We start from the raw sequence: 18674 nt of genomic DNA on the forward strand, positions 1-18674 counted from the left end.
TGTATTCTTCCGTATTACGGAACAGTACTATAGCTAAATTAATAAAAGCTCTCCTCCCCTATACTAGTCAAAACCGGTCTCCCGTTGACTACCTCTCGTCATTGAGATAACAAGTCCCAATGAGAGTAACTTTTGAGTAGTATCCTACGGTACTACTCAGATGCGAAGTGAACTAAGCTAAAATCTCCGATGTGCAGACGAAGAATCGTAGTAAGAGTGTCTTCCAAGAGTGTCTCAGTGTCTAAGAGTGAGAATAAGAATGTCCTCTCCAGCTCTTGTCTTCGAAGTATATCGGTTCAAAAGTCTCCTTCCATCAGCCATATCACATGGTCCAGTAAGATTCGAGGTCTCGTCCCTTCTCCTATGTATTGCTGTGAATCCATCACGTTGCTTCATTACGTTCATTCACATAGGCTGAACTTTCCCACTGAAATAAAGCGTCAGGTAACGAAGTTCGAAAAGTGGGCGTTCATAATGTTTCAACTGTCTCTTCTTACGGTGGAGAGGGTAAGATCTCTCGTAACCTTGATGACGTTCTTTTCCTGGAAATGGGCTGAAATTAGCCTGCTGACTCTGGTCACCTCACAATGGCTATTGGAAAATTTACTGCAAGCTATTAATACGAATGATGTTGAAATACTTTACACAATTATTTGTTCGTTCAGAATACGTTATAGCCGCGATACAAAAAAATGAAATGATGATTGAAATGGATGATAAAAACACTATATATATATATATATATATATATATACATATTAATTTAAAATGACCTATCAGTGATTAAATATATACATCTTATCAATTAATTATATAGTTCAATAATTGAAAACATGCAGTGATGTCCCAAACATCACACACTTAGCTATCCTAGAATTATTCGATGGTATTCTGACGCTATGATCATCTTCCGTGTAGCCAAATGTGTAGATAGTGTAAAATATTTTCTAAATATTAGTGTGACTTAGTATTGTAATCATGGTTATGCTAGTTTTGAGTTCACCTTTTATATCATTGTCTCAGATGTTGTTATACTATGTGAGCAGTGTTACTTTCTTTGATATTCGCATCCATGATTTGTGATGTGGCGTTTCAGAAGTTAGATTTTGTGTTAGGCAGACCATTTGAAATGACTATCGCGTTATTTCCAGACTTTAGTTATTTAATTTCGTTAATCCAGTAAGCGACTGGTAACAGATCAGATAATTATTTCGTTGAGTCGATTAAGTTTAAAGTGAAATTATAGCATCAAATTATGCAATGGTAATATGTAAACTTTGGGTAAATAATTGAAGACTTGATATTATTATCTACAATATTTAATTTTATCTTCTTCTTTCTAATATTTTAGAGTGGATCATCAGAACCCAGAGCTTTCAGTGAATTAAATGAAATCTGCTTACCTGAACAAAAGTATCGAAATTAATATGTAATTATGATTTTTTAGGGCAAGATAGGGCGAAAAATCATGTACCATCCCATTTGATTATTTTGTTTGTACGTCAAGAGCTGCATTTTTAATTTTATTAACGATCATTTCCACAATCATAGTTATTGAAGGATGACAATATGAGATGTTTTTGTTAATAAACCATGCCATATATGAATTTGACTCTGTATTTTCTTTATTATATGACACAATTTCAGTTCATTTTCCTATGCATGACACATGCTTGTTTATTTTACTTGGGCGTCCTATTTACGAAGTGAGCACCCCTGAGGTGTCTCAGTGTTCACCGGCTGTTGACTAGTATTAACGGGTACAGTATGTATGTATGTATGTATGTATGTATCTATGTATGTATGTATGTATTTATGTATTGCCCCCATCATGCCGGGCTCAGCTCGCCGGTGAGCGAGAGTCTCAGAGGTAGACCATTCGCTTATCGGCTGTGCAGAAAATTTTAAAGGCAGGAATAGATGAAGGACTAGCGACAAATGAAAAGAAGCCAAAATAGGTTTATACATTTATTCAAAACTATCACTCTTCCAATAAAGAATTAAATTTACAAAATCTGGGACTAATTCTTGAAAATCTCTTCTCCTCGTGCTATCGTCTATAAGGAATCTTGATCAAATTAAAGCTCAACGAATGTTCTTGTCTGTAATAATAATAATAGGGATCATTAATTTACTATAAACTGGATTGAAAATCAAAATACTATCCGGTATCACTCTCTCCAATAATGATAATTAAATTGCTTAAATTAAAATATTCCTTCTGGATCTCACTTAATTCTACAAGAAAATGATCATTTTCTTTCCCTTATTAAAATTATTGAAAAATGTTTAATTCAAGAAATTGTGGTTAATAAGTCTTCCTTAGACTTTCCCTTCATCAATCAATTCATTTTTATAATTATTAAGTGACTGAACTTCTCATAATTAATTCTTATTTGATCTCATATCAACCTAAACGTTACTCGTTGTTATGCAATAAGTGACTGTACAATAACTAAGAATTCAGCCTCGTGACATCAATCCACGGACGTTGCCTTCTCTTATTCAATTTATTTTAGTGAATTAGATCCTAATCTACCTTAAATTATAATAAAATCTTCTAAAGATTCATAATTCATCAAATCACGGACACGCGAAAATAACGTAAATTGGACAAAATTTGACGCGCGCAGTGGAGAACATCATCATAAAACCATTCAAGAAAATTCACAAAACACAGAATATAATCAAATCACACATCACACATTCACACATAGGTACACGACAATATTACAATATTATTTACACGAACACTAACCCATTATTATTAAATTTTGGATTTATTCCAAATTAGGGAAATCATTCTCTAGATGACAATATCATGTATATTCCAGGTATCGATCTAGGACGTGATAGAGTTGAGGTTATCACTTTTATGCAGAAATTAATTATGCAACGATGTTCAAGGGAATCCTTTAAACAGAAATAATTCAAAATAAGCAAGTAAAATACCTACAGCACAGGTCAAAATATTAGAATACGCGCTTACGGTACATGAGTTGCGGCATTTATTCTTATTCTCCTACTATATCGTGGCTCTCGATTAATCTGCACTCAAGCTCGAAGAAATCATGTCCAGTGACACATTTCTTCCAAAAATGACTCTAATGGATGCATAAATTATCACACAAAATATAATGTCCATCTGCAAGTCATAATCAAATTAATAGCACAGTAAAATATACGTATAATTCATCATTACTCCGTCCGGAGGATGCCATGTTCCAGGCCTACTTTACATAAAGTGAGCACACGATAATTCTTTCCAAGAACAAACCAACATTAAACCCATGACCTTATTCAAATTTTAGCCCGTAATTAGGTTTAATTATTTGTACTCATTATTATTATTATATTTATTGACCGTGCCTAATCACACTTGCAAAGCTATCGTACGAAATTATTCAGATGACTCTAAACGAACTAAAGTCCACAGAAATGTCGTATAATCGTAGAATTAAATTTGACACTTAGAAAAACACTAGAACACTGTCCTAATCTGTCTCAATTAATTTTCAAACTATTTCAAAATCATTCAAGATTAACGCGGAGGTCATTTACTTTTATTTCTCCTGCCGTCTTAAATTTTTAGGACAGTTGAGGTCTCTCTCGATGACATTCACTCTTATCTCTAACTAATAGAACCGAATACACATTCATTCCAGAGCACAAACTACCTCCCACCGAGGAAAGAAGAATGAAAAGTCAAACTACTGCTAAACTAATAGAAAATCTAAATGAATAAGGTAAGGCTACGTTTTACAGACATTTTACAGAAAGATAGAAAGATGAATTCTTAAAGAATACTCATGTGGCTTGTGTTAACTGGATTCTGGCTGATGACCTAGTACGTGGTCACATCACCTTCCATCGAACAAAGTCTTGCCCATGTCCGACGCCTTACATAATTAGTGACTCATGGAGGAGATGAAGGTGCACAGGAAACAGTAGGATTCATCTCGGAAAGGGATAGCCATCTTGAAGCGAGCTCGAACCAACGACCTTCCTTCTTCTGAGTTCTCGTAGAAAAGCTGAAACTAATAAAAGTCTTAGCAATAGTCCAGGATACACACGCGATGTTTAGTAATTTGGAGATAGACACTTATCTTATGACAGTCATAAATAAATCGTAGAGAAGTTTTTCAAATGCCTGAATTGCAGTTTATTCAGTCCTCAGTGCCTTCTCTAATGCAAAGTCTCCCAGTAAAGCAAACGACGTTCAGTCTCGACCGTAGCTGCATTCAGAGTAACGCTCAAATCAAGTGTTCAGAAGTAAAAACCCTCTATAAAATTTCCTTTGGAATTACCATAAATTCACTGTCTTAAGACGGAGGTGTGCCTCTTGATTATATCTGATTGGTGGATCTGTTGCATTCCTGTGAAGGTTGTCATTTTTATTGGCTGCCCTAGTTTCACGTCACACGACCTTCCAATTATTGATCTATTATAATCACGCTGCCCGCCCGATCACGTGGCACACACACACATGTGTCTGAAGGACACCTAACAGGAATTTCACCCTGCTTCCTCGTTCTCTTGGTAGGTTGGGAAAACCGGTTCGCAGGCGGCTTGTTCACGCTAGCACGGGAGTGTAAAATCTCACCCTCCTGGCGATCGAAATAATGTTTCAACTCACTGATGAAATAAATAATTCTCCCTTAATAAATTATTTCCACTTTTGAAGGGGACAGTATGTATGTATGTATGTAGGTATGTATGTAGGTATGTATGTATGTATGTATGTATGTATGTATGTATGTATGTATGTATGTATGTATGTATGTATGTATGTATATATGTATGTATTGAACCATATCATCACATGCTTCATTGGCAAATTTTAATCGTGATAGAACACTGTGGACTTATTGCGCAACATGTCTTTGTGTGGGAGTCTGTTTGGGAGACGGTTAGATACCTGACCACGCTAGCATAAGAGGAGCGGCCCGTAGATGGCTTCAGACAACGAACTTTGTTTAAATTTGAACGTGGTTGCTGGAAACCGCCGCAGTATTCTTTGTCAAGCCAGTTTCGAAATCCGCCAATCACGAGCTAGTATGAGGACTCTGCGAACGGCCGAACCGCAATGGCAGAATAACCAACCATCTAACTGCATCTTTGAACCAGTTTCCATCTATGATAATAATCTGTCATTGCGCCGATATTCCACAGTTCTGATGTGTCCAGATAGATAAGTGTAATTTTTCTGATGCCCGAGAACATATTTGGGGCATACGTAAGGCATAGGTGTTATTTCGCATTTGTCAACAGCTTCTCATTCAAACTAAACCGCCGCTCAACAGACTTTCTATTCTTCAGAAGGGAGTTCCGTTATTTGAAAAACTCGAAGAGTCTTTATAACTGCCAGTAACAAGGGAGCGTCACCTCATTCTCTGCCTGAACTTCGTGCCGTAAAGTTGCTTGCACGCCGAGACTATATTTACCGGAGTACGCTCTTTTCTTATGTTTGAGAACTAAGCCAGTGATACGGGTTCGAGTAAATACAATCAATAACTGTGATCAACTGTGGCACAATGTATGTGCAGTATTTTAATTCGATCCGGGAGTGGTCCGTATATATGCAATAATAACAATTTGCGGGCGCGATCGGGAACTCTCGTAATCGTGTGTCGCGTTGCCGCGCCAAGGACTCTTCACGTCCGGGCCGAATTGCCCTTAAATTAATGGTGAGCTGGATGAACTAATTTCTGCTTGCAGGTCGTAGTCAATTGACGGCCAAGCATTAAGGGCGTGATCTCACACACGTGTGTGACTGGCGGCGAAGAAACGGTGCCTAATTCAACTGTTACAGGTGCAACATCAATCAGCGCTATGGAGCCCACGCCGAGCATCGATGGACTGACTTCCCACATCCGGAAGACTGGGGTGACCATGGCCTAAGTTCGTGATGACGCCAGTGGCCATGTAAACATCATGGGTGATGAAGCCGGCGCAAGATAAGCACTTTGTCATTTTTAGCATGCCTGGGTAATAGTTGCACACTAGCTTAGATCAGATGTAAATAAATAAATTTCAAGTTAATTCTCAGCCAGAGGGCACTGTGGTTCTTCAATTCAAGTTACAGTTACATGCTGATGCATGCTTTTATTTTCCTTTTATCTTTTTTTAAGTTAGTTTAGATGGGGTTAATGGTGTGCCAGTGTAAATATAGGAGTGTTTTCATGTGTTTTGTTTTCCAGAGTATTCCAATATGTGGTCGATATGCAAGCTCTGATCGTCATTTACAGAGGCTATACGCCGGTGATGATGTATGGGAGATAAGTTTACAGCTGTAGTTTCTCTCTTTCATTTTTTTATTTCTCATGCATGGGAATTTCAGCTGTGGTCAGTAAGCAGAATAGCGGAGATTCAACGTTGTTAGGTAGAGTCATTACTACACAAGGGAAGGGCGAATAACGGTTCTTATCGAACAACTGACCGGCCATGTAAGACGCCGGAAGTGCACGTTATAGATGAATGTTAACCTGGGGCTGGTTATGTGAGCCGAGTGGAATCACGAGTATATTGATGAGTAATTCAGGGGTTGATAGATTGAGACATGTGAAGGAGGCTGGAATTGCCGTAGTCATGACATAAGGAGGACGAGAACCCATGTACTGCAAAATGAAAGACCCGAGTATGGTCTCAGGATTTACAGTAGGTGATGTGGGTATTCATATAAGAGAGGCTGACGCCCGTCTTGAAGTGCCTTTATTTAAAGCTGCGAATTGAGATCGCAGGTCATTATAAGGAAGAAGCAGTAATAGTGCTGCGAATGTTGTGAATTTATCCTTGTCTCCGAACGAGAGTTAGCAGGTAGAGACCAACCCTTTTCTTGAGAAGTCAAGTGTACCGCCCAAGGCCGTGTTTTGCATAGAGTGCTAGTTGACCGTTATTCGCATTCTCTCCCGACAAGTCAAGAAGTTACAGGTAACAGCTGTTTGCGACAGTGAAAGTGGTCCGTAAGGGATTGCCCTTGCGTCTGACTTATGGACGTAACCCATGTACGTGCCTGCTGGGGAAGATCCCGCTGACCACATGTGGAGCATTTATGCATATTTCACGTTGTTATTTTTCAGGTTCCATACTCCCACTTTATTTACATATGTTATAATGCTTATCTGGTTTGATCCATGATTTCTATGAGATGGTGACGACTGGTTTGTTTTGTTTGTGTTTGTTTATTTCCTTTGCATTAGGTGTCGGCGTGACCAGCGTTGCATTAGATTATTTGTGTGTTTTATTAGCTCGTTTGCTAAATAGATGGTCGTTGGCATTCATGCCATCCAGTTGCTATGTGGACGGCCACATATTTAGAATCTGTGTAGTCATAAGTTGCAGCTCAGGGCTAGTGTTGAATTGAATTGATTTTGTTATTGATATGTAAATATGTATAGTTTGGATCGGTTACTAGTGTGTTTAACTATTTACCGCGGTCATGTATAGACACTTTCCGAAGCGCATCCCATAAGGGAATCATGACATTGAAACGAATCTTGCGTCGACTTAAAGTAAACGTATTCATCCGAAGTCAGTTTCAAGTCGTGTCTTTCTTCCAATAGGAATTCGAGAAATTGTGTGTTTTAACATGGACATGTGCGGGGCACATATTTTACCTTGGTTTTATGAGGCCATCAGGCTTAATGTATATATATATTTCATGTCGTAGTGAATGGGTTAATGTCTCTAATAAATCCATTTTACCCCCATTTCTCTGTCTTATTCACGTAGTCTATGTACCCGACTTCCTGTCATGTACCTTTGGTATATTGCTCGTGACGAGTTTTGAATTTAGTCTGCCCATATCATTTTTTTCTTCGAACGGTAACCACGTCTCTGCCGCGACTAGCCCGGGTTATTATGAAGACGGGTACGGTACAGTGTGTATGTATGTATGTATGTATGTATGTATGTATGTATGTATGATGTATGTATGTATGTATGTATGTATGTATGTATGTATGTATGTCCAACCCTTGTCTCTTTTCTCTACGGGGACGGATGTAAAGTGAGATGAGTCTTCGTAGCGAGTTTTTAAAGCCGGATGAAATTCCTGACGTCAGCTTCATCAGAGGAATTAGATGAAATGAATAACGTGATAATTGATAGTAGGAAGGGAGAGTGTGATTTCGGTGTGGGCACGTAGTCTACTCCTGTTATATGGCACTAAGGGGCCTGCTCAAAGTTTATGTCCGCATCCGGCGGACGAATCACCATCAACAGCGTCATATGCCCTCACTCCATATAAACACCGTGGAGAGGTGTGGAATGGAATCCAGGCTTTTGTCACGCAATCTAGTTTTTAGGAATTGTATACCACCACCACTTTTACCCTGCCGGCCACCATTATGATGGTGAAATTTTTTCGTCCAACGGGACTCGAACCGGCTATCCATTGTGTCAGACCATATAGAATTGACGCCATCAAGGCCACCAGGCGGAGTAGATACAAAAGAAGTATGAGTCAAATATTCGAAATTTACAGACAAAATTATAATTTTATGTATATAAATAGGCTAATAATAAGGAGAATGTATCAGTCGTTGACGAGCCAATTTTTGGCAATGTTACTGATTTCTGTTTATTTATACCCATCGTTAACGTGTAAGTTGTCATTTTTGTGTCACTGTAATGCGTGCTTTAAGACGTACTTAATAGCACAATTTCATAGAAAACTATTAGAATTACAAAGAAATTCAAATGACCCTTCTTGTAGAAGCTTGGATTCTGAGTACATCTTGTGGGCTTTATTTTATGATAGGGCCATCATTTTGTTTTAACAGATGAAAAATACCCAAGTTTAGTACTAGACATACCTACTCTAAATGGCGCTATCTTGAAACAGGCCTCGCTATTATTATGAAAATAGGCCTACATGTTGACCGAAGACACCTGTCATAAGCTTGCCAAATTTGAACTCAGCCGGTTGAGTAGTCTTTTAGTGAAAGAAACACACTCAAACAGGCAAACCAGCATTCAGATGTACTGCATATATGATACTAAACTCATATTATGATTGATTGATTGATTGATTGATTGATTGATTGATTGATTGATTGATTGATTGATTGATTGATTGATTGATTGATGAACTCGAACGACAAGTCAGAAAACACCACATATCCAGCAAAAAACAGTTGAAAGAATTGATTCTGCAAGAATGGTATAATATTGGTGAAGAAGTCACAAGAAAATTAGTAGGTTCAATGCCCCACAGATTAAGAAGAGTTTTTCGCAACATGGGAATGCACACACGTTACTAAACCGTACACATGTGGTGACAAAGGTGCAGTTTAAGTTGTTGTGGGAACATTTATGTCCATGCATAAAAAAACTAGAAGACTATATGCAATTACTATTGCCAATGTGTGCACATGATGTATATGTCAAATGTCTGTACTGCTGTGTGAACACTTATGTCTGTCAGTGTATATATATATATATATACAGGGTTATGCACCTAAGATGTTACAAGAAAATAACTTCTAAACCATTAAAGAGATTGGCATTCTGATACCCAGGGTCTTGTAATATAACGTGTTACTTATTCTCATGGGGTGATTAATAACCGAGATATTGATACTAACTCCATATTCTTAATTGAATGACAGGAATGCATACAGCTGGCCTAAAAGTTCAACCCGCCAAGCTCGATAGCTGCAGTCGCTTAAGTGCGGCCAGTGTCCAGTATTCGGGAGATGGTGGGTTCAAACCCAACTGTCGGCAGCCCTGAAGATGGTTTTCCGTGGTTTCCCATTTTCATCGTCGCCATAAGACCTATCTGTGTCGGTGAGACATAAAGCAACTAGCAAAAAAAAAAGTTCAACTGCGTACAAGTTCAAATATCTAAGTATTTGCAAAATCGGACAGTTACTTTTTGATATATCAATAACAACGCATTTGGGTTTTTGAGTGTCGCACCAGACAGCGTACGGTCGGCCAAGGACGTGTTGGCACGCAAGCTGTTTCCTGGCATTGATTCCAGCCACAGAACGGATACCAGGCATGTACTGTAAACTATCGTACACATAATGTGATGTACCGTAACATACCCTGGGTGTGTAACGTTATTGTATGACTGGCGAACACACAACGGGGGAGAGAGGTTATTCGGACATTATTCATTTTCTTTTCTAGAAGGAGCTCTTCCGTTGTCCTGTACTATGTTTATTTCTCAATGAATACAGAAGTATGTACTGTACACTCAAACCAGTGACCATTATAGCTTTCGTTATGTTCCTTTGCAGTCAAAGTAATTATTTTATTCTTTTTAAAAACATCACACCTCCCTGTCCTGTCATGAGTTCGCCTATCATACTTTGCAACCCATCACATGTGTACGATATGCTTACATTCCTGGTATCCATTCTGTGGCTGGAATCACAGCAAAGAAACTGCTTGTGCGTCATTATGTCATTGCCCGACTTCATGCTGTCTGACGCGGCATGCAAAACCGCGCATGCTGTTCTTATTGATATCTCAAAAAGTAACTGTCAGATTTTGAAGATACTTACATATTTGAACTTCTACGCAGTTGAACGTTTAGACCAGCTGTATGAATTTGTGCCGTTTTATTTAAAAATATGGAGTTAGTATAAATATATCGGTTATTAATCACCCCATGAGAATACGTAGCACATTATTTTACAAGACTCTGGGTACCATTTACGAATATGAAAACAGAATGTCGATATCTTTAATGGTTTAGAAGTTATTTCCGTGTAACATCTTATGTGAATAACCCTGCATATATATACTTTATTACCGCACTTAAGTTGGTAAACTATATCAACCTTCACTGTACCTCTCTGTCGAAATTCTCTCAGAGAGCATAAAATAACTTATCATTTTATAGCTTTTTCTTTTGGTTTTGATGAGCCTCCCGGCTCTGTATCCCATAAACACGGGTAATTTTTGTCGTCTATATATTTTGCACCCCCCCCCCAACACACACACACTTCTAATTACCAATCGCCGCTATTGATTTAAAGCAATGTTGAAGTCTTCCAACAAATATTGGCAATGTCAATAACACTTTCATACTTGGCAGTCTTGCAGGAAACCTCTGCGGGTGGGGGCGGATTCCTTACTTTCCTCCCTCTGATTAGTGTTAATAGAGAATGGTTGTCCAGTTACACCTTCCTCTTAAAACAATAATCACCTCCACCATCAGTCTAGCAAAAATTCTCTATGAGCTCTATTTTATATAGTCATTATCGTCTATGTACCGGGAGGTACACCTCAACGCCGCGCATTCAAAATAAGCGCCTTAATGAACTCCTCTATCGAACAAAAGTGGAAACTACTACAACAGGAAATTAGAACTTTAATCAGAAGATGTCACCACTGAAAAATTAAGTAACTGTTTTGTTGTGAAGTTTCCTAAACTGAGTGAATTTCTCCTTGTTTTGTTTGCCATTCATCAAGAAGTTTGGACATTCTTCCACAGATGACACTACTGAAGTTTATCTTCATCCTATCCCGTATGACCTCTACCACCTTGGATATCAGGTCAATCTTGCCTTCCCTCTCACCTTCCTCCACACCATATATAAATATGGCTTTCTTCATTCTCTCCTGCCTATACCCCTCCGCTTCTCTTTTCATCATCATCACCTCCTCTTCCAGATGTTTCACTTTCCCTCTTAATAACTCTATTTCCTTCTCATTATTGTCCACTCTCCTGCTCGATTCTTCCGTCTTCGTTTCTAGCCATTTCTTCATGTTCCCTATCTCCTTTCTCTGCTCCTCCATCATGTCCTTTATTTCCTGTACCTTATCCCATTGACACTTTTCCTGTATTACCTCACTCACTACCACCTTGAGTGCTGCCAAGTCCTCCATGCTAAATTTTCCGCTGGTATTTGGGCCTGGGTTTAATTCCACCCCCCCCCCCCCAATAACCAGTAGCATCGCTATCACTGTCACTACCAGCGCCGCTTCACCTATTTTTATTCCTTCTTTTCTTAACACCCGTCCATTCTTGTTCTCCTTCCTTTGCTTCGCCTGCCATTTCCCAATCGCGGCCCGGTACTGCTCAATACCGACCATGTTTACGGCACGCACTGCACCACACAACTTCATTCCTCGGCTGCTCGAGCTAGACTGAGATGACAGTACAAAAACTATGATCATGCACCCTGGTGCAAGGTGTAAGCACTTATAACTTAAAGAAGTTTTGTATTCCTAGGTTTTCCATAAATTATCTATGTTCATTTATTTTTGGGTTGGCAACCCTCCTTTTTTCCTTTCCGCCTGTTTTGAATCTGGCCAATCAAAAATTTCTGTAATTAGTTTTCAACCTATCACAGGCTTCTTGTTCGATTCTGAGTGTAACTTTGAGATTAACCAATTAAATTGAGAGGATGTGGCGGTTTAGTCTTGAATGATCTCAAGCCTTCCCCGAGGGTTTATAAACTGCGGCTTTTCACGTTTCTTGGCAACTTGATCGTCGTCTATCTGTGTGTGTGTGCTTAAGGGGAGTCGGAAACCAAAAAATTAAAAAAATGACTTTTTCCAAATGTTGCTTCATTCAATTGTATGGACTCTGCTGATTAAAATGGTGTATAATTTATTTTAATACGACACATGGAAGCATTTTAAAGAAATATTTTAAAATATCAATGCACACGTGTCAAATTGGGAAACTTAGACATGTTTCTTTTTGAAAATATAAATATCTGGAATCCTTTAATATAGAAGGCTGTGGTTTTCACTGTTCTATTCCTGAATGTTATGCGCAGAGGTTTCCGACACTGTCATAACAAACATTTCAATAGTTTCGATTAAATAGAGTTGGATTTTAGGCACTGTTGTGGGTAACTGTATGAGTGAACATTCTGTTTCACTTCGAAATCATATTCTGAAAAATGACTTTTTTCACATGTTTGACCCATTATTTCAGAAACTACACTGGATAGCAAGTTCATTGTTTGCAGAGAGACACCTTCTGCCATGATACAGCTACTGAACCAGACAAAAGCACTTCACGTGTATAGTTTCTGATTTACATACATTTTTATGACATTTTTTGTTAAAAATTTGGAACTTATTTGAACAAATTCATAACTTTACAATCGTTTGCTCAAACCATTCCATCATGGTTCAGTACTTATGGGAAGGGCGTAAATACAACTAGTAAAAATATCATAGCTCTAAACGTAATACTTCCTGAGAAAACGGGGCATCATTTCTGTCAAATTAACATTATCAAGATAGAGCTTTCCGACTCCCCTTAAGCAGGAGGCGGGCGGCCTCTTTCGTAGGCAGCAGAACATCTATAAGGTAATGGCCACATAAACTACATCTTTCTTGTTGTAGCTACCTCCGCAGCTTAATCCGAGGGGAAAGGTCCGAATCTTTAGTTATGTAACCTACTTTTCTAAAATGTAACTTTCTTCCGGCTAATGTAAAAGGTTCATAAGATATTTAACTGTAAACCGGGGATAGAGAGAGTAAAGTACCCTCTCGAGCTCCCCTTCATCTTGGTTTGAGATGACCTCGTTTTGTAACGGTTTTCTTCCTGTAATGTGTTAAAGTGATTTCCATGCACGCCACCTCCAGTAGCTTGGGATTACCCCCCGTTTTCATCGGCCGAGAGCACTGTAGGTTTTAATTTTCATTATCTGGGAGTGCAGTGTACGCCTCCTTTCAGTTTGTGTTTCGGGCCGTTTACTTAACCTGTTCTTTTTCGCAAAGGCCCCGTATGTTGGGTACGAGATATCCCTGTTCCAATTTGTGAGTTGGGCCATGGAAGGCCAGAGTGTGTTAGAATTGTATGTAATGTTGCCTTAAGCGGGCGGTTAAAATTGGATGAATGTTGGAGAGCCATGTTAGCTCTTTTTCCAAGTTTTGATTATTGTAAAGAGTGCTTCTGGAAGGCCAGATATGGTATTTAGGGAGCAAGTGCTCTTGATTTAGGGGATTTCTGCCCCTGACTTAATGGTTCCTAATTTTTAACTTAAATGGTGTACACTGGATCTGGTATCTCTGGAATTGTAAAACTACGGGTTTGAAGCCCATAATTTGTAAAGTTCACTAATCTTGAATTTTCCTAGTCTTGTTTCAAGATTGCTTTTGTACCTGACATATTGTTATTTGTTGAGTTTGTTATTTGTTCAAGTTTTAAATTAATTTTGATATTGTAGTTAGACCCATTCACCCCGGCACCTTCTTTAACCTCTTTCTGCTCCACGGGTAGTTCCCGTAAGTCTAAATTTACGTGATACGACTTCGGAAAACCACAAGCGCTCGGGACCGTTTCCGCACGTAAGAAACCTAGGCTATAGTCTATGTCAGATGGGAAGCTGTTTCGGCTGCAGTCATTTTTACGAAGTAAGAATATTTGGCCAGGCGCAAGTGATACTTAACGCAGTGAAATTTTCCGCGCTTGGAACGGGCGGGATAATGCGACAATACAGCAGCCGCTTGGTCGGACAATTCTGAGTAGCCTTTCAAGGACAAAACGCTTCCCATTTGACACAGACTATAGTAGTGGTCCGGTGGCACTCAGGGTGTTTGAAAAATAATTAATAAGCTTACTTACCAGCATAACACTTCCTAATATCCACCACCAACGTCAAAATAACTGGAATGCTGAGTAGATCGGAGTTAAAACACCGACCACTTTGTTTTTTAATACCGCACTGGTTCACACGAACGTAAGCTACGAATTCTGCACCGACCTCAAAATGTAAACTTGACTACTGAACGATATCACCGACTGAGGCCTGAGGCGCTGGTTGTAGTGTAAAACTTCCAGTCGTTCTTAGACACGGTATGCAGAAACGCCCTCTCGGTCTCATAGGGAAGTGAGACGGAGGGTATAGCAACCCACTACTAAATCCATTACATAAATAAATTGAAAGATGAAGTATAATGTACGCGATAGGATATAAGTCCCGTATAATGTGAAGCTTCCATAACCGAGTCAACTATGGAGTGAGTGGTCAGTATGGAGAAGCCACGCTTATACTCCCTCTAACTGACAGTACGTCGCTAGAATATCAAAATGGCTTCAACGAGCAATTCATTGTCAAATATTCTGATTACCTGACTAAAATTCATACATTGTATGGCATATGCTTATCAAATACACTTGCGGAAAAGAAATATCCAAACACCAAGAAGGGGTTGTGCTAGATTAACGAACGTTGGTAGGCGTGTTTATATATCTTAAAGATGACGTGGATTCAAATTTCCCGCAAATCGCATTAGCGTAGCGCTAGTATCGGCCCCATGACGTTGCATATCAGGTTTGCTTTAAATACGGACGGTACTGTGCGAGAGCGTTAGTTACTTGTGAGATTGGACGGAGTGACTGTGAGTGGATCAAGAATGGCCTTTACGACGACGAAGAGGCCAGTATCAACAGCTCATTGTGGTTGAACGAGGCAGTGTTGCCAACTTATATTTTCAAGATCCGCTAAGTACTACCAAAAATCCGCTAAAATTCCGCCAAGAAATCCGATCTCAAACAATAATAATAATAATAATAATAATAATAATAATAAATAAAATGTCTGTACTCACCTGATCTGTGAGTTTCACTAATATTAACCCCCTGCCTGCGAGCCGGCGAGCTAAAACTTGTAGGCGATTTATTGCCGGGTGCAATCTAGGTGAATCTCATACCTCAAGGGCCACACCAGAACAGGCCAGTTCATTAAACGGTCTTCCTTCATAGCATAAATATAAATGCTACTCTCTCACAGTTTCATTATCTGTCATCATTCGTCAACAAAGAGATAAGTACCCTTTCCCCACGCATTTCAAATTTATGATACCACGATTTCATAACATCAAATCCAAATAACATGTTTTCCTCATGTGACTGCTACCTCCTGACAAGAAATACGGAATAGCTCACAGACAGACTGGAGTACAATTTTTTTTAAAGTAATATAGATAGAACGCTAAATTCCGCTATAATAAATCTAGAATTCCGCCAAAAAATCCGCTGTCCGCTAAATGGTATATTTCTCCGCCGACAGTCTTCTAATTCCGCCAAATTTAAAGGAAAATCCGCTAAGTTGGCAACACTGGAACGAGGCCGTATAATAGGGTACGTGAAGGTGGATTTTCCTTCCGCGTTATTGCAGAACGACTTGGAAGGAATGTCTCCACTGTGCATGCGTGCTGGCAGCAGTGGTCACGAGAAGGTACGCTCGCAAGAAGACCGCGCTCCGGACGTCTGCGTGGCACCACCGAGAGGGAGGACCACCGTATTCGGCATATTGCTGTGGCTCAGCGGACTGCGTCTGCAGCAGCAATTCGAGCGGCAGTTTGTACAACTGGGACGCAACGAACTGTTCGAAATCGGTTACTTGAAGGACAGCTCCGAACCAGACGCCCTGCGGCATGCATTCCACTTACCCCAAGCCACCGCCGTCTGCGAATTCAGTGGTATCAAGCGAGAGCTAATTGGAGGATGGAGTAGAGGTCCGTTGTTTTTTCCGATGAAAGCCGGTTCTGCCTTGGTGCCAGTGATGGCCGTGTGTTGGTTAGAAGGAGGCCAGGCGAGCGCCTGCATTTCACCTGTCTGCGGCGTCGACACACTGGACCTACACCGGGAGTTCTGGTCTGGGGAGCAATTTCCTATGACAGCAGGAGCACTCTCATGGTTATCCCACGCACCTTGACTGCAGATGTGTGATTCGATCTGTTGTTCTGCCATTCATGAACATCATTCCGGGGTGTTTTCCAACAGGATAATGCACGCCCCCATGCCGCTGTTGTAACCCATCGTGCTCTACAGAGTGTCGACATGTTGTCTTGGCCTGCTCGATCCCCGATCTGTCCCCAATCGAACACTTAAGGGACTTCATTGAACAACTCCAGCGTCATCCACAACCGGCATTAACCGTCCCAGTATTGACCGACCAAGTACAACAGGCATGGAACTCCATCTCACAAGCTGACATCCGGCACCTGTACGACACAAGCATGCACGTTTGCATGCCTACATTCGACAGTCAGGTGATTACAGCGGTTATTAATGGACCAGCATGCCACATTTGCGATGGCTTTCCTCGCGCGGACATTAACTTGTAATCGTGTACCTTTAATCAATTCAATATGTTACCTTGACAAATATATTGCAAAAAGTTCCGTATTCTACATTCCTTATTTCATGGTGTTTGAATATATTTTTCCGCCATGTACCTTATAATATCTACCATGATATAAAATTACTTTACTTGTTTTTTATTTAAAATATTTAAGAAGAAACCTAGAATTAGTTTTAAATTACAAACATAATTAGAAATTCTGATTTTCTAACGGGTACGTGATATTTGAACTTGTGAAAGCTAAAATGAACACACAGCAAAATTTGATTAAGTGTATAGGATTAATAGGATTACTTATTTTGAACAAGACATAGTGTTGCGGTAAGTGTGGCCATATTTTAAGGATCCCCAAAACAATTTTATGTCTAAATTTAGTTTTCATCCTGTCGTGTACATTATACTTCATATTTTAATTTATTTATGTAATGGATTTAAAACTGGGCTCTTTTACCCTATGTCCCACTTCCCTATGAGACCGTTTCTGCTGCCAATATTATATACTGCACCGGTACTCATTGACATGCTCCAAACAATACAGCTCAGTATTCACCAACTGTGGATATAAGAATGAAATCACAGCTTATCACTAAAACTTCATACAATATGGTACAAAATGAAGTATGCCAAAGTTTCTTCCTCAATGGGAAAATAATGTTAACAGTATGGTTTGCAGTCACATCAATACTGTTGTTAAAACACTCATCTAAACGCAATAATTTCGCCCACAGTTTACTCACGATATACAGTATCTTGGGACATAACTGAACTTAGGACTTCTGGCTCAGACTTTTATTTTTGCTCGCGGTCATGTTATCCACTGTTTTTACTTTATTTTTTGCATACTGCTAATATTTGCCTTTACTGGTAAGATCTAGTGTTTACAGTGTACTATGTGTTACGGTATGGGCTGGAACAAATTTATTACTTTCATTGACCTGTCTCAGTCTTACCCTTGGACTTGACAACATGAAAGTGACGGACTTGACAACATGAAAGTGACTGAGGTATGATCGATCTAGTAATGAAATTTCCTTATGCAGCCAGTCCATGTTATAAATGGTGTGAAAATATGTCTCATCTGGTTGGTTGTTTGGTGCGTACATTTCAGTGGGCTTGACAGACTTATATGTAATAGCAACTTCCGGCTCGGTGAGGAAAGCAACGGGCAACTATCTCACTCCTCATTTTCCCAGTACCGGTATGTCTCTTCAGAGACGCCTTGACCATATTAAGACATTTGATGACGGAACTATTGACCATCAAACCAGTCTTTGGGCTAAATACCCAACATACAGTACAGAAGGTATATACTACTAATATAATCACAGTTTTCGTCCTCAATGTAGACAATGAATTAGGAAAATGTGAACATGTTCAAACTCAAATTTACTGATAAATTAATGAAAACAAAAGATGATATCTTCTTCCTAACCTATTTCCCAATCTATTGGGGTCGGTATTTGACGTGGTTTTGGCCTAATTTTACGGCCGGATGCCCTTCTACTGCCAACCCTATCTGGAGGATCACTATTGTGTGCTTCTGTGGTGGTTGGAGTGTGCTGTGCAGTGGAAATCGAACCCAGGGTCCTCTGAACCATTACGTTG

This window comes from Anabrus simplex, chromosome 1 (assembly GCF_040414725.1).
Source record: "Anabrus simplex isolate iqAnaSimp1 chromosome 1, ASM4041472v1, whole genome shotgun sequence".
Taxonomy (NCBI): Eukaryota; Metazoa; Arthropoda; class Insecta; order Orthoptera; family Tettigoniidae; genus Anabrus; species Anabrus simplex.